Raw genomic sequence first — 20,686 nt, forward strand, 5'->3', positions numbered from 1 at the left:
GGATAAGTAAGAGAAGGCCTTAAGATCACGGTGGTGTTTGGGTATTGTAATTAGTAAAGCATTATTTAAAGTACTAGTTCTTCTTTCACAGAAAATTATACTGTCCAGATAAAAAATAAAAATTTAGTTGGAGAATGATGACCTTCCTGGAAATGATTGTTTTATCTGCTTCAGGTCAATAACCCTCTTCAGCCTGTCTGGGTGGGCACCCTATTGTGTCATCATCTATCACTGACACTAGTTTTTTTTTTTTTTTTTTTAATTTAAGAAAACTAATGTAATACTATAAATATGGGCTATAATAATATATTCTTAAAGAATGGGTAGGTGCTACATGGACTCCATTTTTCTGACAATAAAGTAAGCACAAGAGAGGATTTTTAAGCGACTGATTTTTGTGTTTTTAAATAACTAGTGAAGTCATTGTTTTGGGTTTTTTTTTAAGATTTTGTTAGAGTGAGAGAGCACAAGAGGTTGGGGGGGCACGGGTAGGGACAGAGGAAGAGGCAGAAGTAGACTCCCTGCTGAGCAGAGAGCCTGACCCCAGGACCCTGGAATCATGACCTGAGCCAAAGCAGATGCTTAACCGACTGAGCCACCCAGGCGCCCCTAGAGAGCTCACTCTTGAAAGAAGGTCTTCATGATTTAAAGAAACATTTGCATATGCACAAATTTGAAGTTTATTTTCAGCCTGGTATTTTTTTTAAAAATATTTTATTTATTTATTTGACAGAGATAGAGATAGCCAGCGAGAGAGGGAACACAAGCAGGGGGAGTGGGAGAGGAAGAAGCAGGCTCCCAGTGGAGGAGCCTGATATGGGGCTCGATCCCATAATGCCGGGATCACGCCCTGAGCCGAAGGCAGACGCTTAACCGCTGTGCCACTCAGGCGCCCCTAGCCTGGTATTTTTATCCTTTCCCTTTTTCTATTTTATTATGGATGATAGTTTTCAAAATATCAAACTCTTTGTACCATGATGTGTTTAGGGAGAACCCCCCACCCCCCCGGTAGGATGGTCCTGAATTATTTTCTCTCATTTCCTCGACACCTCCATTTGTGCATTTTTCTCTCCTCTGCTCTATTGTATTAGTTTTGGGATAACAAAATCAGATATGGTACATTATGAATAGTGAAGTCAGTGTTAAAATGCAGCTCCTACATACAGGATCCCCAAGTTTTGTTATTGTCAGCTTTTCAAATGCCTTATTCAGTGTGGGATCAATTACAGACATTTTGTACGTCACCTGCTAAAAATGCAAACTGTATCTTTAATAAGATGTTCTTTTGTATTGAGAATAAGATTATGAAATTTTCAAAATGAAATTTGATGGTAATTTAATTTTATAATGAATAACTGTAAACCTCACTAAATTTAGTCAAACTAAATCTTTAGTGAGATCATAAATTTGTTTTTATGAAAATCCCTTAAATGAGTTCAGAAATACTCCAGCTAATAAAAAGACATCAAATCTTAGTTCTCTGGGTGGCTTAGCCTCTGTAATGGTCATAGTAGCATGAAGATCTTTCTGAAACTGGCTCCTGCAAGTTCATCTACAACTATGTAAGTCTCCTAATTGGTCATATTTTTATTAGGTATTATTTACCATTTCTGGAGTCCTAAAGAAAAGAATGTAATCCTCGGTATCTTTAATGAGAAAAATAATATGCCCCCCTCTCCCAAATTCAGTATTCAGACAATATGTATTTATATGATCAACAAAAGAAAAGAATGTCTTCAGAACCTGGGCTTGATTATTTTTTGTTTTAGATGTGATAGATTTGCTGAAGAAAGCTCACACATCCCCTCTTCCTCTCTATTTCCCCCACCCAGCGTGCATGTGCTCACACACACACACACACATAGCCCTTCACAACCCTGCACCATATGACTGTTAGTACACACATCAGCTCTAGGTCACCCAGCTTTTCTGAAGGAAATTGACTCTGCTGAGTACTCCTTTATTCTCAGTATACGTTACATTACAAGTAATAGTACTGAACTTTTCAATGCTTACAATGTTCCCTAGGAGTGTATCAGTTGAGCAGGGGGAAAAAATATCTGGAAGTTTATTATTTTTCCACCAATATATTTGACACCACCGTTGGAGGGGGAACAAAAGGCATACTGTCAAAGGGATAGACCTGGACAAAATGTTACTGTTTGTTCCTCACGAGCACAGAGGTATATTTAAGCAAAGAAAGACATTCCATGACTCTCCTGGGACTTCCTTCCTTCAGCTGAATTATACCAACACGTTCACACCACTGTGGTTCAGACTGTGTTGGAATTTAAAATGCAGACTTCTATTTGCCAATGTTTAAATACCACAGCTATAAAAATTCATATTAGGATTGAACCTGGCCTTAAAATATCATAGAACAAATGAAAGTGTATTGGGAAAAAAATGTGTGTACACATGAAATTACAGTAGAAAATATGAAAATAAGGGATGTCCTTGTTTGACAGATTCTCTACTTATACAATAAAGCCTCAAAGTCACCAGAAGTCATCAGGTTTTGGATTATGTTTCAAATCCAGGCTCACTGACATTCATGAAACTTCTGGTAAAACGTGGGCCAAGTTTCAAGCAAGGCTGAGGAGAATACTTCTTTCATGGGGAACCTGTGTGAAGCCCAGTGGCTTTGGCTGGGTCTCACCTTGAGCTTCGCATTCAAACAATCCAAAGTTTCAGAGTAAAATTAAGGGGTGAAGGGAAACAAACAAACCGCACAACAATGACAAAGCAGGAAAAGAAGACTTGCTGGAGAATGGAACGGCTATCATCTTCCAAACCCATTTCATCTTGGTGCCGCTGGATTCCCCCAAATACCTTGTATTGCCTTCAGCAATACAATTGCACTCAGCTATGCCAAATCAAGGCTTCCTACTTCTAAGGGGGAGAAAGTTCTAGACCCCCAAAGGTCCCAGGAAGCTGTGAAGCACCTGCTCAAAATAACTGGAAGATTTAAAATGTTGACTGTGTGAAGAAATGTGATTATTAATATACGCCTTAGAATGCAGATTTGAGGGGAAGAGGTAGCAATTAAGTGTCCAACTTTTGGAAATTAAAAAAAAGGAGAGGCTGGCTGATCATCTCTAGGTGCTCCTATGACATTCAAATTCTAGGGATTATGTTGCATTTCTGCCTCCTCTTGAAGAGACCTCTCCCATAGCATTCTTCAGAGCTCCACCCCTCTGGAAACTCGTTCTGCAGCCGCTTGCTTCCTTCCTTCTTAGCCAGGTGCAGGGTGCAGAGAGCAAACTGGGCTGGCTGTAAGGAGCCACAGTCCTTGGCCGGGACTCAAACAGTCTCCTGACAGGATTAGGCTCCTTCTACTCCTAACCTGCAACACAGCTAGCAGGGGGCAGTGTGCCAGGGGACGCCAACCTCTGTCTCCAGCAGAGGACAAACCGATGTGATCAGCACATGGATTTTCTTTAAAGTAAAGGGAACATTTAAAAGTCGATTGAATGGCAAGAAAGGGCTCCCCTTTGCCTATTTTAGGAAACACAATTTAAAAAAAAATTTCTTATCCCTCATTCAGCTGAAGTTTCACCAGCATAACAGACTTTTGGCTACAAAGGGTTTTTCTTTGTCTCCCCCTCCACCCAGTTTTCCTTTTTAAAAATTTTCTTTCCTTTTAATTTTTGTTCTTTTTATATATTTTTTAAAGTTATCCAGAAGATCACAGTGTGTTTAAAATGCATGTTTTCTTTTGACATGTGGTCTGAGATACCAATAAACTTCTTTGGAGACAAGAATCTTTAAATTCCAAGGATTTCAGTGTCCATGTGAAAAAAGCATCATTAGGCCCCAAGGCACACTGTAATTCTGAGGCCAGAGGGCACTCAAGGGAGAGGTTGATAGAATTGGGTTCTGTGCACTGGCCTTTGCTGCCCTCACTGATCTGCAGCTGAGAGTTGTCATACAGTCTATATGGTGAGAGACCCTGCCATAAAAAAGTCCTTTTCTCTGAGCTGGGGGTTAACCTAAGACATCATCAGCAAGGAAAAAACCAAAGCCCAATAGATTATTTAAAGGAAATGGCATAAAAGCATTAAACAAACAACAACAACAAAAAAGACTTTACTGAACATACTAAATACCCACAATCAAAGTAAATGCTGTGTTTGAAGTTAAAGTCCACAGATCAAAGTACTTTGCAAAATGTCAAGTGTGAGCATAAGGAGGGGGAGAGGAGAGGCCCAAAAAATGCACCAAAATATTGTACTGTCACATTATAGAAACCTGCTAGCAAAAGACCATCAGCTAGGTAAAGCATTTTCAAAACTGAGTCACCTGAATTGTGCTAGGAGCACACAAAAAATGAAACCAACAAATAAAGAAACTGTTCGAATTCCACACTAGCAATTAACAAACCGGGACGAAGGAACAAAATAAAACAGAGCTGTCTCATTGTCCTTAAAGACCATTTACTAACATTTTCTTTGCTCAGGTGGTTATAACTTTTTCCTTTTTTTTTTTTTCTTTCTTTTGGTGCCCTGAGAAAGTTAAAAATAAGTAAAACAGTCTAAATAACAAAATGACGATGTCTGGAAGCCCCCCTCACTGCTGGCACTCACGTTAATTAGAGTTCCGATGAGGCTCAGTCATAGACGAGTGTGTATTGTGGGTCAACATGACAGAGAACTTGGAGCAAAGTTTAAAAGTACAGCCACAAAAAAGGACAGATGCCACTGCTGTCTTCGGGAACACCGTATTCACCTGGAAACCGTTTGCAGCCCCTGCTTATTTTCACCATAAATGAGTTCTTTAAAAGACACCAGTCATAAACATATCATAAACCAATTAAATAATTCCAGAATAAAAATCTTACCTACAGGCAGCTGGGGTTCAACAGTTGCTTTAAACAGAGGAAGTAGGAGTCAGTGGCCTTTTACATGTAGAGATTGTTTATTTAGCCCTTTTTAAAAGGTCTTGAACTCCAGAGGTTTAAGATTAAGTCCAATCCAAGGGTCTGAAGGGAAAAAAAAAAGGCAAGAGAGAAGGCAAATAAGAGAGGGAAAGAATCCCAGCTGCTGGGTGGTGCTACTGTTCTGAGAGCATTTGAGCTATTTTCAGCATTCACAGCAGCCGGAGTTGTCTGCAAAGGGATGAAAAAGCCAAGCCTGGGTCGCCAGCTCCCTCCCCCTTGCCCCACGTGGTGGTGGTGGGGGGGGAGCACGCACCAGGAAACCCACAACTTGGTTCACTGTACAACTACTCATTTAAATTTTGGGGAAAACTGCCAGCGCTATTGAAAGCGACAACAAAAAATCTTGACTGAAATCTTAAAGAAACACAGTGCCTTGCCATAATCCTCAAGTTTTCAGAATGACTTACCTGATTTGTTGAAAATAAGATGTCCTATGTATGCCTTACTGAGAGGGAAGATGTTTCTTCTGATATTTACTTGCTTAGATGGGTCTTAAAAAATATTTTAGATCTCTCTGAGGAATATCTGTTCTCACCCTCTCCTTCTTAAGACTGAAGACAAATGGTTTATTTCTAGCACGCACCTAAATTTCCAGTTTCATCAGCTGTGCTATTTTTGAAAGCTACTGGGTTAAGCTGTTGACATTTCTTATCTGTTGGCAGAGACTGGGGATCATTCAGTGACATGATGCAGACAGACAGAGATCCCCTGCTCTGCCTCCAAAGAAGTAATTCAGATTGGGTCACCAGCAATGACCAGCACACTTTGAGCTTTCGCTTTGTTTCTAGAATTATAAATCAAGATCTGGACAATCTATGCATTCATTCATTTATTCATTCATTCAGCAATTTATGTGGCAAGTACATCTGAGCCTCCTCTATGCCACACATTCTGAGAATACAGTAGTGGGCAAAATAAACAGTGTCCTTGCCTCAGAAGGTTTATAGCACAGGGAGGCAGCAAGAATGAAGAATAAAGAGAATTTGTTATAATCTTTGATAGCCTCTTTTTCACATGAGGAGACTTCAAATCACAGCAACTGGAGATCCGGTTATCTTTCTACTATGACTGAAGGAAGACACTGTACTATGGGTGGTCATCAGACCAACTTCTGGCTTCTGTGGCTTTACTCTGCCTTTTACAACACCCCTTAGAAGGAAATTTGTTACTTCCTACCCGAGGAAACATATAAGTACTAAAAGCCTCTAAACCATGTAGATGAAATCCCCGAACTCTTCATCTCCCTACTCCTGTAATAGAGAGAATGCTTAGGGGTGAGAAGGTACTGCTAAGAGCTAAAAGAAGGTGGAAGAAGATTCTCTGATCCTTCTTTAGTCCAGGGTGAAAACCACCTGGATTCATTTTATAATGAATGTTATGAAGGTTGGTTGCTAAAGGCTCAGATCAGATCCAATTGTTTCTTTGCAATGAAAGAAAGACACTGGAACTGATCATAGAAAATACTGAGGATTAGGTATGATCTGTAAAGAAAAATGGCTACATGACTGCTATTTCAAGTGTGATAAAATAGTGAAATCCTCCAGCTAGCCTACACTTAGATTAAAACTAAATTAAATTAAAATTTATTTAAATTTTAAATTTAAATTAAAAGAACTATAACTTAAGTTTGAAATATCTAATCAAAATTTTAAAATAAGATTAACTTTATTTTAAAATGGGTAGTAGAATTTTAAAAGATCTCTATAGAATTGTGGAATTTTCTGTTCATTTATTTTAAATGTCACATTTTACTATGTCTTAAATGCCTGCCCGTTTAAAAAGAGGATACTTACTTTACTTGGTCAAAGTGATAGACGGTAAATCTGGCAAATTCTAGCCTCAGTTAGAAATTCTTTTTAACAGTTTTTACTTTTTTCTCATAGTAGTTTATAATGAAAAGAAAAATACATGTAAAAATTGGCCCTCCTCAAACTATCAAAGTTAATAAAATGAAGACTACTTAAGTCACCCATTATCTTTAAATTCCAAACTGCCTGCTTTCCACACCAACACTAAGAGAAGCCCGTTGCCTCACGTTTAACTATCATTGCAGTCATTTTATGTCATGGTCTGTGCTTGAACGGGCAGGTCTGACCCTGCTAGTGGCTTCCATTCAGGGTGAGCCCTGTCTTGCCACATGACTTATCAGTCATTCCCCAGTGATCCCAACTGTCCAAACAGCTCCCAGTTAGCACCTTTCGACAGATTGGAGTCACAGAAGAGTGCAAGTTGGACTTCAGGCATATTTTTAAAAATGAGAAGATAGCATATTGGGACTTTTCTACTCACCGAACTACCATGACTTTTATAAGTGACTGGTGTCTTAGCAACTGTACTAATAGTACTAATGTTAGTGATTTTATTTATATTTTTTTTCTCTCTTTCATTTTTGTTTTTACAAATAAAATGCTTTAAAATAATTGCTTATATTGGAGTGGGCTTGCTATATTGGTGGAACACCAAATAGGACTTTGGCATAAGCCCTTCCCTGTATAAGTTAGGGGTAAAGCAGTACCAATCCACAGGCTTGTGGGAGGGCTTATATAGTAATGCACATAAAATGCTTAACTGAGTAATGCCTGATGCATAGCAAGTACCCAGTAAAAATTAATGCTATTTCTGTTGTAAGTCTACTTGGCTGTCCAATACGGTGGATACATGGGCTATTGAACACTTAACATGTGGCTAGTCAAAACTGGGACGTCCGTATAATTGTAAAATGCACACTGGATTTTGAACATAGTATGAGAAAAAAGAATGGAAACTATCATATTAATTTTCATACTGATTATATATCGAAATGATAATATTTCGGACAGACTAGGTTAAATAAGCTCTTTGGCTAAAATTAATTTTACCTATTTAATTTTATTTTTTAAAACGTGACAACTAGAAAATTTTAAATTAAATATGCGGCTTGCATTATATTTCTGTTGTGCATTGCCATCTTGGCCAGTGTTTCTCAAACTGTAGCGAACATCAGCGTTACCTGGAAGGCTTGTCAAAACGAAGACTGCTGGATCCCACCCCCAGTTTCTGTTTTAGTAGGTTTGGGGAGAGCCCTGAAATTTTGCATTTCTAACAAGTCCCCAAGTGATTCTTAACCACACTTTGAGAACCACTGGTCCTGAGCCTTGCTACTTGAAGACTGGTCCACCGACCAACGTCAGAGTTATCACTCGGGATCTTGTAGGAAATGTGAAATCTTAGGCCTCACCCATACCTACTGAATGGGCAAGTACATTTTAACAACATCCCCAGGTTATATGTGTTGCCCGTTGAAATCTGAGAGAAACTAATGTAGAGTGGTGACTCTCATTCCTGGGTACATATGAGGCTTATCTGGAGAATTTAAAAAGATACCAGTACAGCGGACCCACCTCTAGAGAGTTTGCTTTAACTAATCTGGTTGAAATCTAATGTATCTAAAAAGCACCCCCCCAAGGTGATTCTAATGTAAAAGCAAACACTGAGAGTTTGGTGGACAGTGGGGCCCTCAGACCAGATGCAGAATTGCCAGGATCCAGAAACCAGACAGGTTCTGGAGGGGCGGTGAGGGGCAGATGTTTGGGGACTGTCAGGTGCTAGGAGAAAAACACTTGAACAGACTGGAGCTGGTGGAAACCACCCAAGGGTGGAGTGGGTGAGTGTTGCAGCCAGCAGGGGGAGACTGGCAGGAAGTGTCCTTGGCTTCTGCAAGTCTGAGCCCAGTACCCACCTGCCCCAAGTTTGGTGTTGCAGGAAGACTGGATAAAGCAGAGCATAGCCTTGGTCTCCGAGGAACTAGAACACTAGGGCAAGCATTCAATGAGCAGAGATGCAGACTCAAAAAATAAGAGGAGGACCTACTTAGAAAAAACATGGTCATGAGTGGGACCAGCGGCCGTGTGAACAGAGTTTCTTACACTCTCCATAAGGACAGGATTGTTTTCAGACGCTCCATCTGGAATCATCTTTCAGAGATGAGGAGGGGAAAAAAAGGACAGACGTGTTGAAAGTCAGTTAGGTTGTACAATTCTTTCTTTCCTCCCATTGTGTGCAATACAAGTTGAGACTGCTCTCAGCTAAGTGGTGGTCAAATTAAGAACAATCTATGCTAAGACATAGTTGACACAGACCCAACTGTCCTAGAGGATATTTATATCTCCAGAGAGGATCCTGGTAAGTCATGGAACTCTCCATTGCTAGAACCATGAGGCAGATTGGTGTTCAGGAGCCGAGAGACCTGTTATTCTCCAGCACACCTCCGTCCCACCTTTAAAGAAGTGAGCACCATATTTGGAATGATCTCCCCAGTTTGCCAAACCACTGCTTACTTTTTCAGGTGGTACTGGAGCATTATATGCTCGAGAAGCCTTCAGAAAACTAAAACCCTCACTGTCAGGCAGACTGTGGCCCACATTGGTAATATCTAAAACTCCTAGTTCTGCATGCAGAGCCCTTTTGTAGCTTCCCTTCTCACTTTATTATTTGGTTGTTTCAGAAGACCTTAAAGATGTGTAACAGTGCTTAAGAACAGACAGTCTGGGGCCAGTGTGTCTGGGTTTGAATCCTGGTCCTGCCACTTTTCAGTGACCGTGGGCCTGTTACTTCCCCTCCCTGTGCCTCAGTTTCCTTCTCTGTCAGAGGACCTCACTTGGTTGTTGTGAGGATTAAAAAAGAGTTGTCGGAAAAGACTGTAGAAAATTCTGGCACATTGTGAATGCTATTGTTGGTTTAACAACTCAAATATGGTAAAATGACTGCAGGTTTCCAAATATGGTCAAGTTTAGTAATTTTTTTGACACCACAGTGATTTCCAGGGACTTTTATGTGAGTGATTTCTTGAATACATGTATTTTGAAGGCTTCTTTGAGAGTTGTTTAAATTTTTTTTTTCCGGAGAGAACTCAGAATTCTCAATTGATTCCTCGTCACTTCCTATTATTTGCAAGGATCTCAGGAGGAAGGAAGTGAATGTAGTTTTCCCATGAATATTGTTTTCTAGGTTACATTTTTTTCCCCCCTGAAGTCCTTTGAAAAGTAAGTTGCACTATAAATGTTCGAAGGCTTCCGTGGCCCATGTCAGTTGAGTAGCATTGTCTAATATTCCAGGAGAACAATGTATCATTCTCTTAGTCAAATATTTTAGTGCTTAGGGAGAGGCAGCAAGGCTGCCTGAAACACTGGCATGAGTTTCAAAGATGTATGGAAAAGGCAGTCAGAGTCTCATGCTACAGAGACTATAGAAATCAGATAATGCTGATGAAAGGAAGGGGTGGACCCCCACGTCAGACGTGTTGGATGCAAAATGAGGGCTAGATTAAGTGTAATAACATCTTTGATGCTTGTCTGCTTCAAGCACGAAACAAAGTGAAGCACAAGCAATAAAAACGATGATTCTTGGCAGCATCATGCACTTAGTATCAGCCAGGCCATCTATAGGAGCCTCCATATGTTGAAAGCTGAACAAGGAATAAAGCCCAGAGGTGGGATCTCGAGCCCAGGAGCTTGAGTGATTTCAGACCAGGCATGCAAAGCCCCTACGCTTGTGCTCTGAAACACAGGCAGAGGGACGGGGCTGTAAACCCCTCCTTAACTCTAACATCTATGTTTTGTTTGGGTTTATATAGATTACATTTGGCAATCCCCATCACCATCTACATCTGCAGATGTAATTGTTTGAAAGTTGTCAAGTCCAATTATTTCTACTGCCTGGTTACTGAAGTGAAGCGAATGTTTTTTAGGAGACGATTTGCCATCATGTGTGCCATTATGCAGTCTGGGGCTGGACTTTACCAAATAAGGTGAAACTCTTAAGGAATGGCTAAAGAACTATTATCAAATGCAAGAGATTATATAGAACTAACTTCTGAAAACCTGTTAAAACTCAGTTTTCTGGTTAAAACTTTATTGGTGTTATACGTGCTGTCTGAAGCCCACATATATTTAAAAAGTACCTCTGCTGTTTATATAACCATGACTTAGCTTTTCTTGGTATTTATATTCTATTGAAATTGAGGCATATGCAACAGTTGCTAATTATGGTATAAAAGTCTTTAAGATAAGCCTTCTCGAAGTGGCCTATTTAAAGCTCTGCACGATCTTCTTACATCTCCACCCACATCTCTCTACCTACCTTCTAGTTCCTTTCTTCTAGTTTCTCTGGTCTTTCAGTTCCTCGGATGGGCCACATTTAGGCCTTTTGCGTGCACTGTTCTGTCTCTCTGGAACACCTTCCCTGCTCAGCAGTTAATGCTGTGCACCCTTTGGCTAAAGTGCCCTTTCCTCAGGAAGGCTTCCCTGACCCACCCAAGGTCATGTGTTTTTAACTCTTGAACAATCATATTCTGCATTTCCTTGAGTGTCAAACTTGGTTGCATTTATTTCTGTGATCAATCAATGTATTTCTCCTCCATTAGCCTGTAAGTGCCTGTTAACCCTTCACATTGTATTTCCCACCACACTGTATTTCTTGCACATATATTGTATTTGTGCCTGGCACAAAGTAAGTGCTTAATGTATACTTGTTGAATAAATGATCTAGTAGGTTCTACAGAAGGCATTAGGCAATACGTGATGACATCTTTGTTCCTTATTTAGAAGCTGTGGGATCCTCTCTTCTACCATGGGCAGAGGGATGATTGTTACAGATAAGAACGTTTGAAGACGTACTTCTGTACGTATTCTTTACAAATTTGTAAAACACTTTGAAATCAAGGCACATTATGAAAAATATCTTTTCTGAGGCATTCAAAAAATGAATTAACCCAATAATCCATGGCAAATTTTCATCATTACTATGACCATAGAAGTTAATTTTAAGGATAGTCACACCCATAAATAATACACAGAATGTTAGAAAAGTGTCCTTAAAACTCAGAGATGATGGATAAGCAAAGAACAATAAGGAGCAGTTGACCAGCATTCAAAGGTTAGAAGGAACTGTAGATTCATTATATCAAGTGCCTAAGAGAAACTTCTTCCAAAATGAATGCAAATTGGAAATGGGAAACTTCAGAGACTGGACATGTTAATAGTTTTTTCGTGTTGTCCATCCTCGGAGCCAGACCTTCCTGCCTCTTGGTGAGACCTCTTGTGTGTTCTGCATGACTTACAGGTGTTGGTACAGTAATGATCCCTCTAGTTGTCACGGGAAGCCCGGGGCTGCTGGAGCTCCTGGACCAGTCACCTCTGGTTGTTAGCAACCTCACTTGTTTCCCTCAGTGTGCCTACAAATATTCTTACCTTTATGTGTGCCAGACAGAGAGGTTTGGGGTGGGGGGGAATGCTCTAACCAGCAAGGTCAACCTACCAGAAACAGCAACAATAGTCTTATTCACAAAAGGAAACACAAGAAATTAGATGCTATAGGAGGGGTGGGTTAGAAACGTCAAGAAATGAGTAATGATATCTCAATTTTACAGAAAAAGATGGGGAGGCTGTGGGAATCCGTCTAGACTCTCAGGACTGAGCTGGAGCTGGACTGGTCTCCAGTGGAAGGTGCAAGGGAGCCTGGCTGCCTGTGGCAGTGGGTATTTTGTGTGCAGACAGAGGGGTGGGGAGGGACCTCTGAATTGAAGCAAATACTCACCTTTTGCCTTCTAGCAAGTGCCCTTCTTTTTACAGCAAGTATTTCTTTAAGGGTCATTTTCCGTTTAAGTTTCTCTCTGATACATTTTATTTTACAATCAAGTCCCTATTTCCATACTTATTACTCTTTAAAATAAATTACATAACACAGCTGTGGCAGACACTGCTTCCTACTTACTGAGAATCTATGTTTGCTTTCATCTTTGCTACAGAATCCTGATAATATGCCTCTTTCAAAACTTAGTTTCCCAGATTTTCTCGCAGTCAGTTCTGGCCAATAAGCTAAAGGTAAGACACTTCATGTACGCGGTAAGAGCCCGACGTCTCCAGGGAGGAAGGCTTCTTTGCCCTTTGCCTCTTAACCAGGCACTGCTCCTCTTAGCTGACAGAAATGCCGATTCCATCCTGGGAGGCGCATGCTCGGGGGGGCGGGGGGGGACAGAGTTGAACCCACCGTGGGCTCCTTCTTGTTTGCACTAAACCAACCTCTCACTTGAGATGATCTCTCACTTGAAGCTGGAAATATACCTGACACAATCATCTAAGAACTACTTTATGATATTAGGCAGGCGGAAAGATAGTAATAGACTATATATATATAGAGAGAGAGACTCTAGAGTTTCAGAAGTTTTGAAAGAACTTCTGGCATCAACAATAAGTCCTCACGACAGGGCGGTATTCCGTTTCCAAGCCTGTTATCGCTTCCAAATAGAGTGAAAAATGCCATGACAGAGCCTATGTGTTTAAAGCCCTAAGAGCTGCATCATTTGAATATTTTTGGTCCTAAATATAGTGCTAACTTATTTGACCCTTTTTTTCCCCTCAAACTAACATTGAATGATCAGTGAAATCAAGAGAAATGAGAACATAGTAATAATCTACAGGAAATACAAAACAGGAACCCATTGTTTATCCTGTTCTTAGTGTCCATGGCCACAGCATTGTTCAGAAAACTTTGAACTTCTATGTACTTGACCCAGCCATTAAAATCTAAATTGAATGATAAAATTTGTCCTTGTTACAGAAAAAAGTAATTTTGAAAAGATATTCAAGGCTGGTAATACCGAGTTTGAATATTAAAATATCCTTTAAAATTTCTACTTATACTTTTTTTTAAGATGGTGAATGCTAACAGTCATAGTTGAGGGGAAGGTATGTTGGATGAGGAAGCCAATAATTTTCCAGTTTTAAATAAAGCTAAAGAAACACATACAATGTAGAAATTATTTTAAGCATCCTTGTCTCATGACTTCTGATTAAATACCATAAATTGAAGAAATGACTATAAATCATAATACATTCCATTTTATAACAGGCAGTCATGTAGAAATATTTTGCCTTTCTATCAATATTTGCCAGGAGCATGATAATTGACAGCAAGGTTCTGGAGGCTGTCTGCCAACGATCAAATCTGACTGTACTGCTTCCAACTGCGTGGCTACTTGAATTTCCTCATGCTCAGTCCTCTTATTAATGAAATAAGAATTACAGCAGTATTTGACTCAGATGATTGTTATGAGGAAGAATGAGTTAATATATGCAAAGCTTTTAAAACAATGCCTAATATGGGGTGCTGACTGGCTCAGTCTGTAGAGTATGAGACTCTTGATCTTGGAGTCACGAGATGAGCCCCATGCTGGGTATGGAGATTACTAAACAAAACAAAACAAAAAAAACAACCAAAACTTTAAAACAATGCCTGATACACAATAAGTACTCATAAGTGTTGGTTTTGCTGTTATCATCATTGTCTCAGTGATGCACAACATAAAGTTAAATCATGGGCTTTGAGGATAAATAGTCATCAGTTAGTGTTCTCTTTCTGCCCCTTATCAGCTCTTTGATTTGGGCATGATCTCTGAGTCTCAGTTCCCTCATTTGAAAAGTGAGGATATCATTAATTACCCTTGAGCATTATTAAGAGGAGTGGAAACCACAACCAGCACACAGCAATCATTAGTAACTTTTAAACATCAGAAAAAGATCTTGGCAAATATATTCAGTAATCTTCACAAATACATGTACTTTTACTTTGTTCATGGGGAAAATGAAACAGATCAGACACACCTAGATACTGAATTTAATTTCCTTATAACATTTCAGATAGCTCATATTCAGACTTTTATGGGTATTTTCCCCTCAATTTTAATTTTCAATAAGAATTCATGGAATTGTCAAGCAACTGGATTAAGAAAGTTCTCATCTCTGCTAACTTTATCTATGGCTTTAGCCTCTTTAAAGCAACAACATTATCATCTTATTTGGTGAGTAGAAGACGGCTGAGGAGGAACGATACTGGCCGTAAAAGAGGTAACCTGGAGGAAGCAGAAGGCTGAGAGGCCCTCGTCAGAGTCTATCGGACGCTTGGCAGACGGGAGAGGCAGGGTTAGAGTCTTATTCATCTGTGTTACAAGCAAACATATCCTCTTACTAAGATGATAATGAATGATAATTGAAATATAAGTATCCCTCTACTTTAGCAATTATTACATTGTAAAAAAAAAAAAAATCAAGGCTTTGGAATCACACAGAGCAGACCTCAAGGCTTAGTTTCCTGAGTGGCAAGGACTGTCACTTTGGGCAAATTAATCTGTCTGAACCTTGATTTTCTTGTCTCTAAAATGCAGACAATACCAGCTACCTGTTTGGGAGGGTTTTGAGAGGATGGAATGAGACTCTGTGTGGAAATCAGTTAATTAAGAGCCTGTTGCAGAAGAGGGTTTAATATATTTAATATACATGTAATACATTGTTGTTTCTGTTTATGGGTCTTTTTCTTACTGAACTGTAGACTGCGTAAGGACGGGCTCCCTCTAAAAACATAAGCACAGCCAGCTGCTAGAACAGTGTCTGGTCGTTAGAATGTACTCGTGTGTGTGTGTGTGTGTGTGTGTGTGTGTGTGTGTGTATCAGACGAACCAAGACAGGGCTACTCTGAATGGAAAACTAAAACAACCACAGACATGCACAGAAGGCCTCATTTGTTTAAGTGAAAATAGCTGAGGGAGACAGGCATTGGTAAATGGAACTGATGTTCTGGGGAACAGATTTAAGTAGAGTGAGTAAAGGACAACATTTTCTTCACACATCACATTTAGCAGGGAGAGAGAAGGGTTCTCCGTGGTGATCCTTATGGTACCTGAAGGGATGATAAATGGCATCTTTAAATGGGGCTATTTCTATATGTTACCTGTATTTTCTTCCATTGTAGAAAGATGGTAATGACTTTAGGTCCATGATTTTTGCTAACTTTGTCTGATTTTTTCTTTAATTCACAGGGGTTTTTATATAAAACTCAAATCTTCTAATTTCTTTCTGAACCCCTCCTGCCCCCTCCCACATTCTCTCTTCCCTACACCAGGTGTCTCCACCTTCGGGATTCATAGGTGACGCTATCCTAGGTTGGCAGGCTTTACTTAGCGGTCCTACCCTAGATCTTGGCCTACAATATTTCTCAGATATGGCACAGTTTGGAGATTTTCAGCATCAATTTTGGCATCCCATGTTTCTTACCTTTCATTTAACCTTAAATCATAGCTGGAAGAAACATGATACAACCTACCTAATTGTCCCCTTTACAGTTTGACTTTTGGGATGCACAGGATCACTTTTTGGGAAAGCCATTACTAGGACCAGGGTCTGAGAGGCATTGTTGCTGTGGGGGTGAAAGGGCATCGACAGTGTATTCTAGATCTGAGGTGGGAGAGAATTCCCAGTCCTGTCAGTCTGTATCTTGGGCACCAAGGCTACTCCAGCACCAACTGCTACTTGCTTTTGCCTGTGAGAGTAGCTTTGGTAGCGATGTGCCCTTCATGCCCTTCACACGCCCTGGTGAACTAAGTTGGAGGGTAATGCTACCTACAATAGGAGACTCATTTAAGTATCAGGGGATAGCGTCAAAGGCAACAAAAAGAGGTTTTCAAAGAGAGAAGAAAATAGACAGGAAGAGTAGAAACTCCCAGTAATTTTAGTGAGAAGGGATTCAGTGGGGGAAAGAAAGAAACAGACTATACCCTACAGAGAAAAGTAAAATTTGGAGCTCCGAAGCTTAATATTAAATAAATTTTAATTGAGGCATTGACCAGACTGTGGAGTAGAATAAAGTGATCCTAGGATCAGTCAGTGATCAGAGGAGAATGGCACTGTTTATGATGAGTAGAAAAATGGCTTAAGATGAGATAATTTTGTGAGAAATTATTTTTATTAATGCAGGGCTCACTTCGTAAAACTCTCCTAAAAAGTAGAAACCCACAGGGGAGCTGATTTTGTAGCGTTATGTTAGAATGAGCTTATTGGGCAAATTTTACAATTACACCCTGTAATGAATCCTACCTACAAAAAAAAAAAAAAAAAGACAAAGAGGACTAGATTCAGGTTGTCCTTAAATTCACATATATAATAGGGGGTAAGGGAAGAAGGAATTGGAAAGGACTTAGCAAATGATGCCTGTCGCTGGCAGCCAAACCTGAGCTATAAATTGCCTCGGCTCTACCATTCGGTAACCCGAACTCTGTATGTCATGTTGCTGATTAAGATCTATCCCCCTGGCCTCTTTTTAAAAGACTTGGCACACAACTTGAACACCCCTTTGAGACTCCAACCTGGACTTCTGCACCACATTCTATTTTGGGTGACCACAAAGGTGCTGGAATTTCAGGTAGTAACAAACACCGCAACCTGTAAACTAAAGAACCTGACCTGCTAAATACACGATTCCACGGTTTCAGAGCACATCCAGCCTGCGGGCTCCAGTTGTTCTCTGAGGGTCAGGCTTGCAGATCTAGACCAGGTTAGGTCATCTTTGTTGTAACGATGTTCTCCTTCCAGTTAACAGAATGTCGTTCTGTTCCCCCGTCCCTTTAAGCCTCAAAAATCAGGTTAAAGTCCATTTTTAAAGCTTACTTTTGTGCTGCTTTGAAATGGAATCACTGTTCATGAGAAATGGTATTGCCTTCCTTCCATTCCTGACCATCTCCATCGAGAACTCATTTTTATTTACTGTAGCTCAACTGATCTGGATTTGAATTAAATACAAAGATACTTAGAGCTTTCATGTTTCATGCAGAAATTATTCAAAATAAAGTAAAAATAATTTTATTTGTCAAGATATAATTTATCAAATCAGTTATAAGTTACATTTATAATTATAATTTACATATTATAATTATATTAACTATATATTATATAAGTTAGAAATATAAATGAACTTATATAATACATTAGATATAATTTATCAAATAAAGACATAATTTTATTCTACAAATTCATCTTTGTTTTTAAAGGAATGAATTTGCATGGTAACTTCAGAATGCATTAGTTTCTTAAAATGGAATCATTCAAGAGAGATATAATATTTACATCACCTTTATTTTTAATGCACTATTTCATTAAACTCTTTTTAAGTATTAAAGAATTCTTGAAAATGTACAAGGTGAGGAACGGGTATGTAATTTTGCTGGTGTTCTTGCTTCTCAACCATCTTCTCACTGTCTTAGGGCATTTGGAAGTTCCAAAGTTTTTATTTGGAAATTCAATAGTTTTGAATTTGAATTTTCTTCATACACATAGAAATACATATAAACTCGTGCTGTTTCCAAATCAAAGTGAGCAGTTCCTTATGGGCCGTGTTCGCCATTTCCATTGCAACAAGAAACAATTTATCTACTGTGACTAAAAAGGCTTGTGAGCAATCCTTGCTAATGTCTAAGCTGATGAAACATGGCTCTAATTTCACGGACTCCAGGGAGCTAGGAGCGTTAGGGTCTTATTTCTCACGACTTATCTCCATTCCCTGCGTCAGTGGTTATGTTAACTCTGTTCTGAGAGGAACTGGCATTGGGGTGAGATGTAAAACACAGAAACAATGAAGTAAGTAAATCAGTCTCTTAGCACATACTGATTAGTGTCCACACTCACACACACAAAGCCACATTTAAACCAAGACATTCCAGATTCTCACTGACATGATAATCACTGTGGCTCTACAAGTGAAATCATTGTATCTTTGTCATTCCATCTGTTGAGAATGCACTAATGGCTTCCCCAAAAGGATAAGGACTATTAACTTCAGGAATTATTACAAGATACCTGAGTAGCTGAGGGATTCTAAAATTGGAATTGTTTCCATCTCAAAAGACCCTAGAAATGTATGGACTCATATTCTACTCCATTTATTTGCACATCCACTCACACTCTTGATGGTCAGTTCAAATAAAAGAAACTGTAATGATTTTAATATCAAGAATGTTAACTTTCTCCTTCTTACAATAGTCCCATGGGCTGGTAGAAAGTCTCTCTCATTTCACAGATAAATACACTAAAATGTATTTATCACCTATTGACTTTATTAGTTAAGGGCACAACTCAAGATTCCCTGTTCATATTTTTCTGAGATGCGCCACTTTAGTGACTCAGCGTTGACTCAGGTCACTGAAACTGTCCTCTTACACATCACATAAACGGAAAGAAGCTGATTTGGGTACTTGGTTATAAATATTCCCTAAGGTCTATTCTCTGAAAAATTTGAACATTGACTTAAAAACCATGAGTATGGGGGAAGAGTAATTTAAAATATCAATGTGCTTTTAAGGTATGCTGCAATATGCTGCTTGTAGTGATGCTGATTAAATGGCATTTTTTCATCAGCAACTTTGAAGGTTTTTCTGAGTACTAATTCTGAAATGTATGCTAATTTTCAATATTACTTAAAAACTACGCCTGTTTAAATTAGAATCAGTATACTATATTATCAGTGGTGTGCATAAATTTACCACCTACATAAGAATAAAAATATGGGAAATACACTTATGAATATTGTAAATGTTTAAGAAAAAAATTTTCACATTACATATGATTATATGTTTTGTTTATACAGGCTCATATATTCATGAATTGGGCAATTCATCATATGCAAAGTATAAACAGACCTTAAGAGAATAAGCTTCATGAGGGCAAGAGCTCTGTCTCGTTCTTAAGAGTATAGTGCCTAACTCATATGGAAGCCTTACCTCATGCTGATGAAAATAAATGATGGAATGATGGACAAACAAAGTTAGGCAACGCAAGTCAGGAAGTGGATATTGAACTGTGACTGCTTTGAGGTTGATCTTTCGAATTGTTCTTTTTTTTCCTCTTATTTTTCTTATTTTATTTTATTTATTTATTTTTTTTTTTTTTTAAAGATTTTATTTATTTATGTGACAGAGATAGAGACAGCCAGCGAGAGAGGGAACACAAGCAGGGGGAGTGGGAGAGGAAGAAGCAGGCTCATAGCGGAGGAGCCTGATGGGGCTCGATCCCATAACGCTGGGATCACGCCCTGAGCTGAAGGCAGACGCTTAACCGCTGTGCCACCCAGGCGCCCCTATTTTTCTTATTTTAAATGCATGATCTCTTTCAGCTAGTGTGTTGAACCTACTGTGAAATGGAATTTATCAAAAAAGTTATTGCTCACACTTGCTATCTCTCATTCCAGGTAATCTCTTAAAAATGCAAAAAAAAAAAAAAAAGATTGTTTTTCCCAAAAAGTACAGACTCTCAGAGTGGCCACTTTTCTTCTTTAAATCAGAGTGCTCTTAACAAAAGGAAATTGTTCAACACGTAGTTAGCTACAAGACTCTTAATTCTCCTCTAACTCCAACTGAACTGTATTTGGTTCCAAAGTAGAACCAATCATTCTTAATCCGGAGGTAAAACCATGGCTGCCAGTAAACAGGCCCAGTGACCTTGAGCACAGAAAACCAGCATGGCCGCCATCAGTTTCCTAGCGGTGCATCTTCCAAGTCACCTCCTCAATAAGAGTGGAGGCAATTACAACAGTGAAAGGGAATTGATAAAAATATTTGTTTCAGGAGATTTTTGTTTGTCAGTTTGTTCTGTTTTTAATTTCTGTAGCCTAGCATCATAACATCATCATTAAATGTCTATACACGATTGGGGCCACGCAGACTTCCTTTGTTCCTCATCTGTCTGTGCCTCCTTATGTCGAAGTTTCATAACGTTAAGTAGATTTAGAAAATATGGACAGTCAAAAAGAAGGAAGGAAAAACCATCCACAACCTTAGCACAAAGAAATAATCATTATCGACCTTCTAGATTTTTTTTCTCTCTCTCTCTGCCTTTTTATTGTTGTGCTATTTCTGGTCTTTCTGAATAAAGAAACTTGGTGCATTCTTGT

The 20,686-nt window shown here is 39.1% G+C and overlaps 1 protein-coding gene across 17 annotated transcripts in view; it reads right to left on the reverse strand.

Annotated features, from left to right (window-relative positions):
* The window catches only part of SORBS2 (sorbin and SH3 domain containing 2), a 337,321-nt gene that overhangs the window by 177,691 nt on the left and 138,944 nt on the right, over positions 1 to 20,686 (reverse strand). For 14 of the 17 annotated variants that reach the window (XM_034647578.1, XM_034647577.1, XM_034647579.1 and 11 more), the window contains exon 2: positions 4,841 to 4,981. The gene's annotated coding sequence lies outside the window, so the exon portion shown is untranslated. The remainder of the gene's footprint in view (positions 1 to 4,840; positions 4,982 to 20,686) is intronic. The other 3 variants (XM_034647573.1, XM_034647572.1, XM_034647565.1) reach the window with 1 other exon arrangement.

The sequence above is a fragment of the Ailuropoda melanoleuca genome, chromosome 18, assembly GCF_002007445.2.
Source record: "Ailuropoda melanoleuca isolate Jingjing chromosome 18, ASM200744v2, whole genome shotgun sequence".
In the NCBI taxonomy this organism is placed as follows: domain Eukaryota; kingdom Metazoa; phylum Chordata; class Mammalia; order Carnivora; family Ursidae; genus Ailuropoda; species Ailuropoda melanoleuca.